The sequence below is a fragment of the Protopterus annectens genome, chromosome 5.part0 (genome assembly GCF_019279795.1).
Source record: "Protopterus annectens isolate FY-2018-M chromosome 5.part0, PAN1.0, whole genome shotgun sequence".
In the NCBI taxonomy this organism is placed as follows: Eukaryota; Metazoa; Chordata; order Ceratodontiformes; family Protopteridae; genus Protopterus; species Protopterus annectens.
In genome coordinates this window covers 1065660590-1065676500 of record NC_056735.1, presented here as the reverse complement: position 1 = coordinate 1065676500, position 15911 = coordinate 1065660590, and positions in this window count along the sequence as shown.

Here is a 15911-nt window from a genome sequence, read left to right as displayed (position 1 = left end):
GAATATGAAGCCTGAAATTCAGATGTCTGTCATTATTTAGGGAATTCAAAATCCAGAAAACCACAGATTTTATGAGGAACAGAACAGAATAAAAATATGAATAGTTTTCACAAGTGGTGGTGGTGGGTAGGGAATTCAGGCTCTTGCAACTGATGGCAATCCCACTGTCAGAATTCATAATGGCTCCAAAACAAATGCTGATAGTCCACAGCCTTATATGCCCACCCTCCATTCCAAACACATGTGCCTCCTGACCCAAAGTACATTAGAAAATACAACCGTCAAATCTATAATAGGTGAAGTACATGTGAGTGCTGGTTGCTTGCCTTGCAAATTCCAAAGTCCTTCACAGTACAAACTCAAGATGGGGCAGTTATTCTGGCATAACAAAAGGCAATACTATCAGATGCATGACACTAACTTTCAAGATTCAATGCCTCATAACTATAATGTTGGTTATATTGACTTTTTATTATTACATTGTTTTGAGATTAAAGATTTTTTGTTTTCATTTTTAATGGTATAGGATTATAATCATGCATCTGTTCAAACCCTAGTTATAGCCCATTACTAGTATACCATCACCTTGTAAAATAATGCTAAAGAAGGGACTATGATATATACTAATTATGAGAAGGTCCCAATAGATTAAAATAACCACACTTGGTTAGGCTCATGGAAGTTTGCCCCACCAGATCACACAGGTGAGATTTAAAGTCTCTCACTACTTTGTAAGATGAAAAAGATCAGAAATGGCATTTACGTGAACAAGTAATGCAACATATACAAGGCTTTTAACATACTATCTTAAAAGGTAAAACAAAGTGTGTTGTAAAAAGGCAGGAAAAGGAAATCAATGCTGTCCAGCTGCACAAAATAATAAAGATTTCCATTTGAACAAGTAGGTTTCTTAATTACCTCCAGAGCATCCACATTATGAGAAGGTAGATCAGGAATTTGAGAAATTGCTGCAGTACTCAAAATGAGGTGAAGCATCATTCCTTGTTCAACAGCAACTTCACAAGAGATTCCCCTACCTCCATCTGTAGAAGTATAAACCAAAACTAAGCTGGAACAAAGAGGGGCTACCAAAATCATCAACCTGTTTTTTTGTTTTCTGCAATGCTGTATGAAACACTGGAAATACTAGTGTTTAGGCTTTCTGTACTGTAAAAAAGAAAAGGCATCCAGCATTGAACCAGTGGTCATTAAAACAAATAACCAATACTGCTATCACCAATCATTGTAAGGGAAAAATGTGGATGGAGTTGCCTAAAAGACATACAACTGAGTGCAAGGTGTGTGACGCTATATTGCACCCGAAGCACTATTGGAGCTGTTTACTCAGAGTCAGCTCACAGACTGAATGGCCAGGAATATAATGTATCTAGGATATTTTATTGAGAAAACAGATCTAAATATTTAAGTCTTTCCAGTACAGTGACATGGACATGATCCTTCCTTGTTTTTTTTTTTTTTTTGGTATACTGTCAAACTGCTTTGCTGCAAATTAGGAGCTCTAAATTACTCTCCTCTGGAAAATGCTAGAATGCCTTTAAAGCCAGAAGAACAGTATTAAGTTTATAAAGTTGTATGTCTAATGAAAATGAGTGACAATGATGGTGTGACTTACATAACCTAAAGTAGAGACTAGATTCCCACAACCCTTAGGTGCATCCACAGTGGTTATCTAGTCCAGGTCCAGAGAGCAAAACCTATTTTATTTTTCTAAATATGCAGAAATCTGGTCAATATGTAATCACTTTCACAACATAATTAATTCTAAACTTCAGATAATCTATGAAATGATTCACAAACTCTATAAATTAATTTAGCTTATGAACTTCAAAATGCTGTGATTTAAAACCATTATCAATGAAACAAAAGTAAACCTTGATGTTGCTACACAGTTGTGAATTATAAATATATAGATTTCTCCACTGTGTCATGAAATATATTAGCAATGAGTGGGTGCCACAGAAGCATTCATTTTGAATGCTGCTAATGCTATTTAATGAGAATATCTATAAACAAAAAACTGACATGGCATTTCAGTCTTTTGTTTATAGATGTGTCCATTAAACAGCATTAGTAACATTTACAGCTAATGTTTGAAAATTAAACTGCACCCCTAAAAAAGTGAATGTCAACATTTACTGTTATACTTTTAAAGCATTTTTGCAAGGGGGGGGATTCACACCATTCCCCACAACCCTAGTGCTCTACCTTAGAGAAAGGGAGATATTTCATCATATCACCATTTCAGAACTGGTACATACTCCCACTAATCACCCTTAATATTTATATTTCTAATGATCACATTTAAGACCCTTGAACCTGCAACAGGCACATATCTCTTACTGGTACCCTAGAAGTCTTCACAAAAAAAAAAAGTTCTATATCAATGCAAACTAGCTATTCTTCAAAAGGTATAAATATAATGGTTAAATTCACAAATGCTAAAAAATGGCACTACAAAGATTTTTTTTCTGTGGCATGACCCTTTACATCCTCCATCTCCCTCTACTTCCAGGATCACTCATCCTTTGTCAAAGGAGAAATACTATAAGATAATGTTTAATCTGCAATGACCTTATTACTGTTCTTAACTACTATATGAAAATTCTTAACTGAGCAACACTTTAGACTGTCTTTTATATGCAAATTCTTAACTGAGAAACACTTTAGACTGTCTTTTATCTGCTCTCTGCAACACATTGCTGTCTGCTCTGCATCACACACACACACACACACACACACACACACACACACACACACACACACACACACACACACACAAACACACACACACAGCAGTACCTGAATTGGGAGTCTGTCTGCAGCTACTTTCATGTACCCAGGCCGACGCAAAACATCTTTCCCGTGAAAGCAGCTTCAGTCCCATGCAAAATGTCCTGTCCTTCCCGCGAGAGCAAGCTCCAGCCTGCAGATATTGCAGTCCGGTTCCCTTCCCTTGTAACCGCATAGACTTCTGGGCATCGGACTACAGAGATGCCTTCTGCTCAATCCGGACTGCTTAAACAACAGTCTGGATTCCTATGAGTTCTGGGAATGCCGTGCATGCATGCGTGGAGTTCCAAGAGTCACTTCTGTTTTTTTCTTTTCTTTTCATTTTACAGCTGGGGGGGGGCTGCAGTCCTGCAGTCCTATATCATGAGCTGCCCCTGTATATATCGACAGCATGGGTTGGGATGAATGAGGGCTTACACTCCCTGCAAAAAAACACTTGTTTAACTAACTTTTATTAGGGTTTTGATGAGTTGTTGACTAAGTGTTGGAGCTTCATCAGTTGAGATTCAACATTTTTTTTACAAATTGCAGGGCTAGTCACCCGACAGTGTGAATGTTGTTCTAGATCATTCCACCCTGACCTCATGTGCAAAAAAATGGAAAAAGGGGGTTGTGGATGGTTTATGGATGGTTGAACAGAAATATACACCCATATCTATCCTTCCATCTGTCTGTCTATATACACACACACACACACACACACACACACACACACACACACACACACACACACACATGCACACACACACACACACACACATACACATCTTGCTCGGGGTATAATAAATTAAATACCTATGTTGGGGTTTAAAGTATAATAAATGGAATACCTGTAATACAGAATTTTTTCCTTCAAGCTTCATAAAGAAAACCTGGCACTGTGGCTTTGGGGAAAAAAATAAGGGTGATCAGTCACAAACCAATTTCTAATATCCCACATTAACAGGAGTATAACTTCTTATACCCAGGATCAAATATTGCACAGTTATCCATTTTTTTATTTTGTGCATTTATTTTGTTTTTGAATTCATTTTCCACTAATTTCGCTGTGTGCAATTTTATACTTCTTTTGTGTAGCTAAACAATTGGAACAATATTATGTGGTTGTCCAAACGAGAGTGGCGTAATTATATTGGGTTATCTTGGGACAAATTTTACTTTTAGTTTGTTGTACGGCAGTGATTTTAAAGTTTTCAAAGTATTTATGTTATTTAATATTTACTACTATTTATTTTATAATGTTGCATTTATCTGTAATTTTTAATATTACTGGAAATTATTTGATGTTAATGCTTTTTATATACTGATTTTTCATGTATTCTGATTAGCCATTTTTTAAGGATTATTATTCTTGGTTCTTCCAAGTTTTTAGGCATATTATTGACACATTTACTCCTCCCACCATGGTACTGAATTAAACAAAGAGAGTGACTATTTTTTTTATTATTTTTTTTTTTGCGATATATATTTTTCTGTGTGTGTGTGTGTGTGTGTGTGTGTGTGTGTGTGTGTGTGTGTGTGTGTGTGCTTGTGTGTATTTTTGATTTTGGGAGTATTTTAGTTTGAGGGTTTTTATTATATATTTTTATTATACTTTATGAGGCAGTAGATCCAGCTTGGTTTGTTTACCTTAATTAGATTGATACAATCAACATAAACACATACACACAAAAACATATAAATACACACACACACACACACACACACACACACACACACACACACACACACACACACAGGTTCATAGGTATATACTAGGCTAATGATCACCAGCTTAGTTGGACAGCCCAACTCAATTGTGGCCTTGTGTATCATGGTTTTTTATTAGGAAGAGTTATTTTAGAAAGTTTTTAAAAGTTATGTGGGGGGGCAAGGTTTCATTAGTTTACACATGGTTACTGTCTGCCTCTGTCTATCAGAGACATGTCTATCAGAGACATACGGGTCGGACTCAGGTGAATTTCTTATTTCCTATCCATTGGTCAAGTTTATACTTATATCGGTTTATGTATGGACTCTGCTTCATATGGCTAGGGATCCTTTTCTAGAGTACGGGGATCCTCTGAGACACACACCTGTCTTGCTAACATGTCCTATTTATGTTGCAAGGAAAATTTACATCCTTGGAGCTAGTGATTCTTTTGCTTTGTATTTTGCAGGTATATAAAAAATCCATCAGAGCTGGATCTGAGGATGCCTTGTACGCCAGTCATAGACCTCTCAGTAATCTGAAGGAGAAAGAATATAGAGATAGGAATTTAAGGTGATCTGTTTAGGACAATGTGTTTATACCCTGGATTCTCTTGGTAAGGGACCTTTGTGGGTGTTCCATCTGTTGCATATGTCTGGCCACATATGTGCATGTCAGGTACTTGCTGAAGAGGGCATTATATTCAATGATGGGACTGATAAGTGCCAAATAAAATACTACCATGACTTCCTTGGACCTGGATGCCATGCCCTCATTTATAAGGTGGGCAACATAGAATGATTTTCTTACTGTTTTGATAATAATTTGTCCAAAGGCCAGATTACATTCTCAGTATGTTCCCAGATTCCTGACTACCGGGTGAGCTCTCAGGGGGGGTGTCTTATTGATGGAGTAATTAGCCTGTATGGCCAATTTCTGAAAAAACATTATAATGCATTTCTAGGCATTGAATTTTATTCTATGACTTTGGCTGCAGTCATGTGTGCTAGACCCTCTTGTAAGATGCTTGTGTCATGGGGGGAATCTGTGATAGCTCACGATTTGTAGTCATCTGTGAACTTGGTCAGCCAAAGGTCCTTGACATTAGCCGTTACCTCCAATAAGTAGGTGGTAAATATGATCGGTCCCAGCACATAACCTAAGGTACCCTGCTGGGGACTGGTGTCTTACAGAAAGTGTTCTCAGCCATCCTGACTTCCTGGGTCCTATCTATGAGGCAGCTGGTAATCCAGCAAGTTATATAGGGGTTTATGACGAGTCTGGTCAGTTCATCAACATCTTCGCCAGATCCAGGTAGGCAGTATGCACTATTTTCCATGCACTCTTTGACTTGTTGACTTTCTCAGTGAAGTCCACCATGTTTAGTAGTCATGACCTTCCTTTGGCAAAGCCAAACTGGGTCTTTGATGATCCTTTCCATGATAGTTAATTCCATGGCTTTGCATATTATACTAGTCAGACTAATGGGTCTGTAATTTCCAGGGTCAATTGATAGTCCACCTTTGTGAAGTGGTATAACCAATATAGTCCTCCATTCTCATGGTGCAATGCCTGTTTTCTAAGACTATAGTTGAAAAGTTACTATGGTCCTGATAGGTCATGTTTCAAGATATTTAGGAGGCATCCTGGAATATTGTCTGGACTGGAAGGTTTTTGTCACCATTTATTTTTTTTTGTGTTGGTTGTATATTGTTTGGACCCACAGAGGCTGTGTTTTTGGCTTTAGCAAGTGCTGCTAGGACATACTCCTTACTAATAGTTGGGGGGGGGGGGCATGCTAGTAAGTATTTTATGAGACAAAGCGAGCAGAGTGGGGATTGAAGTTTTAGCTGAATTTGTCAGCCAGCTGATTTGCTATGTTGCTTTGCTCAGTGAAGTTGACACCAATGACCACTAGTGTGGATTACTGCTGTGTGCAGTCTTTGAGGTGACAGACATAGCTGTAGAAGACCATGTTTTCATCTTTAGTCTATACTGACCACATAATAATTGGCCTTGTTATACTTAATTATTCCTCTTAGTTTCCTGTTTTGTTTAATTAGAGAGCTCTTTTCATATGGGAGTTGCTCTTCCTGATTTTAGCCATGAACTTTTTCCTTTTGTCATATACCATATTAAGGTTAGAATTCCACCAGTGTGGTTTTGTTTTTAGAGTTTGTTTTGTATTAACTTCTAGTAGGTACAGCAGCCTCTATACAGCCATTTACATGGTTGTATAATGTCTCTGTGAACCATTCTGTATAGATTGCTGTGAACTTTGGCGTGGGAGGGGGGCATTGAATTTTGACAAGCTATTGCTTAATAAGATTTAATTTTCTTTGGAATAGTTACTAACAATGACAGGGCTTGCTGGGGTTACAGAGTTGATTTTTATTTTGAAGGCCACAGCTCTGTGGTTCAACCTCACCAGCGAGGACATGATATTGAAGAGGGTGCAGTGTGTTCCCATATTGGTGAGTACCAGGTCCAGTATGTTTCAACTTCTGGTGGGTGTGGTCAAAGGTATTTGTGTTAAAGTCCAGGAATTGTGCCTGTGAGTTTGAGGCAGTGTATATTTCCCAGTCTATAGAGAGGTAGTTAAAAGTCTCTTATAAATAGGGTATTTGGTTTAATGGTCAATGCCTCCAGTAGGTGAATGGGATTCCAGGGACATAGATGGTGACCTATAGCTTGCTAGGATATAGTATGGGAATTAGTCCATGGTTATGTCCATGTGCATAAACTCCATGGCTTCATCCTATTTGATCAACCTAGAAGTATACTTGCTGCTAAAGTAGATCAAGACTCCTTCCACTTTTGTCGCCGTCTGTGCAGCTGATGGTCTAAATGTGTGGAAGACTTTGAAGCCTTGCACTGACAACATATTTTCTGTGGATTTAAACCATGCCTCAGTAACAGCACAGATGTCTATATTCTCCAGAGTGAGGAGAGGTTGTAGGGTGTGGAGTTTGCAGTTTAGGCTCACAGCACTGAGCAGTAACACCTTTAGGTTATTTGCTATGTTGGTAGGTTTGTTAATTTGTCATTGTCTAAAAAGGCTCTAAGGGGGTGGATAACGTTTTTGCCAATATTCGGAAGCCTAGAGGGGACAGGTGCAGACCATCCTTTGCAAAGCAACATGGTTTGTTAACCATGTCCTTTCATGCTGACAAATTTTGAAACTGCCAGGAAAGACACCAGAGACTAAGCCAATTACTCAAGCCAATCATCTTCTGTTCATACCATGGCATCATTGTTGGGGAAGGTATTATGCTGTTCAATTAAAATAAAAACAAAAGTGAGTAAAATACAGCTGAGAATCACTTTAATGCAGGCAAGAACACACAGTGAAGCAAATGTAAAAAAGACAAGTGCTTTTACAGTCTATCTACTCAACTGCTTCTTCAGACCTACAGACAAGAAATCCCCACCCACTAAATTTATTATTAATTAACCAATCCACATAAAACATCATCAAAGACAATCAAACCACAGTTAATATAAACATTTAAAAGAAATACTGATTACAAAAATATATATATATAAAATATGTACATTATTCACTGTGTTAAATATCATGCTTTTGGTAATGATTTCAAGGATACTATTTCATTCAAACCAGGAATCCTACCACTAAGACATATTATCCATCTGAAGATATGTGAAGGCTGCCAGCCTAGCTAGATAGAACTTTGTAGATAATTCTATGTCATTGTAAATATGAATATAATTCACAGGCTTGTCCTCTTAAAATGTAAGAAAACTGTGTGAAATGTCGCACTTCAAAAATGCAACCACATTGCACTGTGCTAGAAGAAAGCTGATAAGTCAAACACTATATGACTGTTTTATCAAGGCTCATAAACATATTATCTGGACTGAGAAATGCCTTCCATTGTTTTGAGACCAGAGTTAATTGCTAAATTTTATATATATAATGTCTTTTATTGCTGTAGTTTCCTGGCCAGGTGAAAGATCAAAGAAATGTTAAAACTCTGAGTTTCTGTTAGCCTGGGAACTAGAGAAGAATGATGTAATTTAAAATGTATGCATTTTAATGCAGTGATGTATTATTTTTAAGACGTCCTCAGAGAGAGAGAGAGAGAATCAGAGCATTTTTGGATTTTGCTTGAAGAACATCACTCACCAGTATTCTGCCTTTGCTCTATATGTAAGTTTATTTAGAACTGTGACTGCTCTTAGAGTTAGATAGGAATTAAAACAGAATTAGTCTAGTAGTTTTCTATATTTATGTAAGATTTTTCTACAGTATTATTTTAAGCATTTCCTGTGATTTTTGAACTCTTGACTAGCATTGTGTTGAACTGAGAAGATTTGCCTTGTGTTTTATTATTTATTATTAAATATGTTTAAACCTTTCAACTGTGGCAGTTTTGTGTAGAGATAATTTAAACTCTAGAGTACTTGCATGTATTTGGTGACACTGTACAAAGCCACTCCAATAAGCCTTGCGGTTCATCCACTTATTATTTAGATAATAATATTGCACAGTGTAAATTGGACACCGTTTGGTAAGGGCCTTGTTAGTAGCTGATAAGAGTAGTTGGTGGCAGTGATTATTACCTTTTAGCCTGGCAGGAGGGAGCATAGCTGGAGAACCTGTGCCATACTTCCCCAGGAGTGTCTGTGTGTTTGTACATAAACCAGATCTCAGTGTGTATGTGTCAGCTACATGGGCAGGGCCACGAAGCACTGGTTGGACAGAGAGGGCACTGGAGATTTTGGCTTGACTATTCGGCTGAGATCTGTACCCTATAGCTGTGGCAGTGGGGGAGTCCTATTGGGAATCTTGAGAGAAAGGAAGAAACCAGCCCCAGACCGAATGTGATCTCTGTGTGCTCTTAAGGGAAATTGTACTTTACAGTGTGTGTACTTGTTATCCTTCCCAATATGGACACCCTTCACCGGTGTTAGTGGTGAGGATTGAGGATACTTGATTAATGGGCCAGTGTACGGGCATCACATATTAATTGGTTGGCAGTGCTGGGATATCCACACCACATATTAATTGGTTGGCAATTGGCTTATAGTGGTGTGGATAGTAAATTCCTGTAGCTTGTGTACAGTGCTCACTGAAGGTGTTTTTTTACTCTAAATCAGTCACACAGTGAATATTCAGAGTTCAGATCACAATTGTTTTATTTCTTTTGTTAGCTTAGTTAGTCAGTGGGAGCAGGCAAACATGTCAGCAGAGGAGTATGGCAAGCTGACAAGGAGTCATCTGGCTGAGATGTGCCAGGCTAAGAGACTGGTGCATGGAAACCTGTCTAAGGCAGACATGATTGCAGCTTTGGACATAGCTGCATCAGAAAACCGCAATCAGGAGGGCAATCAAAATGGACATGGAGATGTACAACACTCAGAGAATGAACAGCTCAACTTTTCTGCAGAGGACTTAAAAATCCATCTGGAGCTAAAGAAACTTGAGTTGGAGACTAGGCATTTGGAAACAGAAGCAGCAGCGAGACTGAGATGTCTACAGGCTGAGGAGAATGAGAAACTGCTATGCCTGGAAGCTCAGGAGAAGGAAAGGCATAGGAAGCATGAAACAGAGATGCTGACTCTTCTCCAGAGTCATGGAAGTAATGGGGAAGGGAGTAACTGGACCCCAGAAGCACAAAGGATCAGTAAATGACTTCCGCAGTTTACAGAGGGGGATAATTTTGATAGTTTCATTCATATGTTTGAGAGGGTATGTAAATAGTATGATGTTGACCAAAGGCTCTGGGTATGGTTCTTGACCCCCTTACTCCATGGTAAAGCTGTAACTGTGTTGTCTAAACTTTCTGATCATGAATTTTTTGATTATACTGCTGTTAAGAATTGTCTGTTAGAATTTTTTAAGCTAATACATGAATCTTATAGGAATAAGTTTCGTGAGCACAGACACAAGAGAGATGAACGTGTGTGTGAATATGTTGCTGAACTGAGCACTTATTTTCATAGGTGGGTGAGTGGATGTCAGGTCACCACTTCTGAAGGGCTGGCAGACCTTTGGTGAGGGAACAACCCTTTAGCAATTTGACTGAGGTCATGAGAATCTGGTTAGCTGATAGACAATATGCTACTTCAGATGAATTGGGGAAGAAGGGAGACCTATACCTAGCAAGCAGGTGAGAGAGCCAGTAAGTGGGAAAGACAAAATGCCAATAGTAGGTTGTTATGAAACAAAATCGATATCAAACTACCATCCTGCAGATGTCCTAATACGGAAGGTTTTTGATGAGGCAGTACTATGTGTTAATACAGTTACATGCAGTCAGGCTTCGAGACAAGCATTTGGATCTGGTAGCCTAGGGGAGACCCAGACAGACTGCATACTTGCAGCCAGGACTGGTGAGCTGGTTACTTCTGGGAGGGAGCTACTCTGTAGCAGTGAGACTGACGGTGAGCCACAGCTGCTGGTAGGTACTGATGCTCCCTTGGACAGAGTGACTGCAAGGCAGAGGTGACTAGTAGTACCCAGGCTGACAGTGAGGCACCACTGTCAAGCGATACCAGACTTCCTGTGGAAGGGGAGCTGGGAAGGGTTACAAAGCAATAGTTGAGACAGGCTCAGCTCTCAGACCCTACATTACAAGGCCTGAGGCAGGTAGCTAGTGAGGCACCTGATTCTCAAGGGAAGGGGAATCTGTATACTGGGACAAAGGGTTACTGTATAGAGAGTGGACCCCTGAGGGTGGGCTAGAAGGTGAGAGGATACAGCAGTTGGTAGTGCCTAGAGCCTACTGTCTGGCACTTCCAGCTATAGCCCATGATATTCCCTTTGCAGGTCATATGGGCATAAAACATACAAAGAGACATATTATGCAGAACTTCTATTAGCCTGGACTTTCCAGAGATGTAACATGGTACTGAAGGACCTGTGAGCAGTGCAAAAGGTAGGCAAGGCAGGAGACAAGTTGAGCGCTCCTTTGATGCCTTTGCCTGTATTTGAGGTGCCATTTCAGAGGGTAGCTATGGATATTGTGGAACCTCTGAGTACCCCAAGTTCCACAGAGAAAAAGTATATCCTAGTGGTAGTAGATTATGCTACAAGATACCCAGAAGCAGTGGCTTTGTCCACCATTGAGGCAGAAAAGGTGGAACATACTTTGTTAGAGATTTTCAGCAGGGTAGGTTTCCCAAAAGAAATACTAACCAACAGAGGTGCCAATTTCACGTCAGACCTGCTGGCTTGTTTGTGGAAGTATTGTGGGGTGAAGCACCTGAAGACCACCCCCTACCATCCCCCAGACTAATGGTCCTGTTGAGAGGTTAAACTCTACAATCAAGTCCATTCTATGGGCATTTGCAGACCAGTTTAACAGGGAGTGGGAAAAATATCTGCACCATCTGTTGTTTAAATCCAATAAAAAGTGCCAGGGCACGCTGGTTTGCGATCAGAAAGTTTATTCCACAATAATTAAAATCCACTCAAGGTACTCAGCTCGAAAAAATAATGTGTTAACACTCTTACATCAACACTTCCAATATGCGTTTTCGTCCTTAACGCTCTTACATCAACACTTCCAATATGCGTTTTCGTCCTTACACATAGGACTTCATCAGACAATATACTTCCATTAAAACACCTTTAAATAATAAACAAATTAAATATAATTAACTTGACCATCTGTTGTTTGCTAACAGAGAGGTCTCTCTGGAATCCACCGTTTTTTCACCCTTTGAGTTGCTGTATGTGCATAGGGTGAGGGGACCTCTAGATTTAATTTGAGATGAGTGGGAAGGTGAGTGTGAATCTCACAAGCAGTCTGTTGTGGCATATGTCCTAAACCTCAGGACATGGCTCAGGGAAATCATGCGATTGGCCCAAGACAACCAAGCAGAAGTCCAGCAACAGAAAAAGGTCTGGTATGATAGGAATGCTCGAGCTAGAGATTATGCTGTAGAGCAGCAGGTAATGGTTCTCATTCCTCCCAGACACAATAAGCTGCAAGCAGCTTGGGAGGGAGCCTACAATGTGGTAAGAAAGGTCAGTGATGTTAACTACATGGTAGAACTGCTAGGCAGGAGGCAGGAGCACAAATTGTACCATATTAAGATGATGAAACCTTACCATGATAGGGAGGACCTTGTGCTGAGTATTTGCCGTGGATTACAGGAGGAGTCTAAGGGATATCTGATGACTGATCTCCTCAGTGAGGCTCGGACTGAGACCTCAGTGGAAGGGGTAGCAATGTCCCAGCAGCTATCTCCTACCCATGTTTGAGAAATCTGAGCAGTGTTACAAGAATTTGGGGACATGTACACTGGGAAACCCGAATGCACCCACCAGGTGCAACACCAGGTGGATACAGGACCCCCAAAGGCCTATTAGGCAGGCCCCTTATAGGATGCCTGAGAGAGTCAAACAGATTCTGATGGAGGAGATGCAGGAGATGTTGGAACTATGGGTAATTCAAAAGATTTCAGCAGTCCCTGTGCCTCTCCAGTGGTGCTGGTGTCAAAGAAGGATGTCAGCTCCAGGTTCTGTGTGGACTATAGGAAATTAAATAGTCACACAGAGTCAGATACTTACTACATGCCTAGGACATATGAGGCCCTAGAGCAGCTGAGTGGGGCTAAGTATCTTACAACCATTGATCTTACCAAGGCCACTGGCAGGTGCCCTTGACTCCTAGTGCTAAAGAGAGGTCAGCCTTTGTGACTCCTTTTGGCTTGTATGAGTTCACAAAGATGCCATTTGAGATGAAAAATTGAGCACAAAGCACTAGTTGGACAGAAAGGGCACTGGAGGTTTTGGCTTGACTACTCAGTTGAGATCTGTACCCTATAGCTGTGCTAGTGGGGAGTCTTATTGTGTATCTGGAGAGAAAGGGAGAACCTGGCCCCAGACTGACTGTGATCTCTGTATGCTCTTAAGGTAAATTGTACTTTACAGTGTGTGTACTTGTTATCCTTCCCAATGTGGACTCCCCTCACTGGTGTTAGTGGTGAGAATTGAGGCTCCTTGATTACTGGGCCAGAGCACAGGCATCATAATCCACTCTTGTTCTCTTAACTCTGTCAGATTCTTAACATTTCCTCCTCTAAGACTGGCTACCAATACTTCTAAGACTAAGAACTTAAACTTGTGATCTTGTCCTTTTTCTAATACATGTTGAGCTAAAGCATTAGCTGTCTTTTTATTGCCAGTATCATTAATATGTTCGAAAACTCTATCCTTTAAGCATCCATTAGTCTTGCTCACATAGTAGGCAATGCATTTCACACAATAGGCAAAGTAAACCAAATCTTTCGTATGACAGTCTGCATACAGGGAAGTTTCAATGACAACATTTTGTGTAAGATGTGTAAACTTACTACCTATGTGAATATGCTTACATGATTTACACTTTCCACAACATCATGTCCCTTCACAATCTGATGGCAGAATATATATATTCCTCATGTTTTTATAACATAAATGCCTCTTCAATGATAAACTATTCCTAAAGGTAAAACTGGGTTTATCTTTAACCACTCTGCTCACTTTCTCATCAGATTGCAGTATAGCATCATTTTTATTAATAATTCCAGAAATCACCTCAGTGTTGCTGGAATAAGTCAAAGCTGTCTTAGGTCACCCCTGCGGCCTCATCCATTTACTTGATTAAATCTATGGGGGCTAGAAAATATGGTCTACCTATGCCATCCCTAGCAGAGGCTGTCTCTTCAATGCACTTATTAATTTCATTATGATTACAACGTCTCTCTGCAAATTTCTGTCTCAACTCTGCTAATGCTTCACTTAAATTATTTTCATCTGTATGCAACCTCATGGTCCTTAAAACATGTCTCTTCACCAGATTACGTGGTATATGTCGAGGGTGCATACTAGTTTTCTGCAATAGGGTGTACATGGACAGAGCAGAGCAGAGAAAAAGAAGGTGGAGATTGCTGACTCAGTGATGGACTCTGCTGAGAAGCAAGTGGATTTTAAAAGTTCTGCAGGGTGTTCAGCAGCTTTGGAGAATCCTGGTGTTTGTGGTGAAGTGCATTTCTGTCAGTTGGAGAAAGAAGCCTAAATTAATTGTGGGTGGCTATGACTACCATGTGGAGTGAGAGGCTCCTGAAAAAAGGGACTGGTTCTATGCTTTAAAGATGAAAACCAAGTGCCACTGATGAGTTATTACACTAAATGTGGAAAATGGAAAGGAACTGCTAAAATCATGTCAGCATCACCATACTCTTATGCAGCTAGTGTCCAAATGGGTTTACATCTGATACATACTTCTCAGCCTCTCAGCTGAACAAATCTGGACAAATGTCAAAATTAATGGGAGTACAAAGGCCCTAAAATAGGGACAGGTTTTAAACATTGCTTCTATAAACTTAAGACAGTTGTTAGAATAACAGGTGTACATTGTTATGCATTTTCTGAGGGATATGAAGTCTGAAACTCAAATGTCTGTCATTATTTAGTATTATTTATTGACTTCAGTCCTCAATGATTTGCCAGAAAACCTCACATTCTATAAGGAATAGACCCAAAACATGAGGTAAAAATCTAGACAGTTGTGAGGTATGCTTCTGAATGACATGAGGACCTTGGCTTCTAAAAGAAAATGATGTGCCATCAGCAGTTATTAATACAGTTACAATTAAAGCTGACCCAGATACTGTGCTGTTTTTACTAGCCAAATGTGCCATGAAGTTGATGATTAACAGGAAGAGAGCTGCAACCTATGACAAGACATCCAGAAAATCACTGCTGACCTTCTAAGATGTGAAACCTAAAAACAGAATTTACAAAGACTGTCAGAACATTAAAAACAAAAGTATTAGAGTTGCTTTATACAAACACTCTTAGCACTTCTACATACCTCTAGAAGTTTGCATTTTTCATTTTAGCCAAGACTGAAAGTTTTGAAACATCACATCCCTGGAAAGATAGATTAGAAATAGTAGAAGTAGTTTGACAAGTAAAATTTAATTCTTGAAAGAGAATGTACGTGTATCTTTACTAACAGTATTGAAAATTAAATTAATTTACATTTGAATACGACTGATTTGTTATGTGCAAAGTTTATTTTATTATAAGCCTGTATTTACTTACATACATCATTAATTATTTTTATTAATTGTTTGTGAATGGTGTTTTGAAATCATGTTATTCAGTGAGGGATATTTTAAATGTATTTTTTCAGGTTTGTAGTTCTTATAGATTTGATAACATCATGAGCATTTAATGGGCAAAAAGAGCATAACTATTTGGGTAGTACAGCTGTGCAAAGAATTAAATTTTTTTCTTACTCTAGACTGTGATACATTCTTCCCTTGAGAAAGCTGCAAGACATGCAAACACACTGTGAAATTCTCACTACCTGACTGTAGCCCAAATGACCTGTGATTAATTACTGGTCTGGACGTTGCATGAGAAAATAGTGTATGGAAAGTATGATAC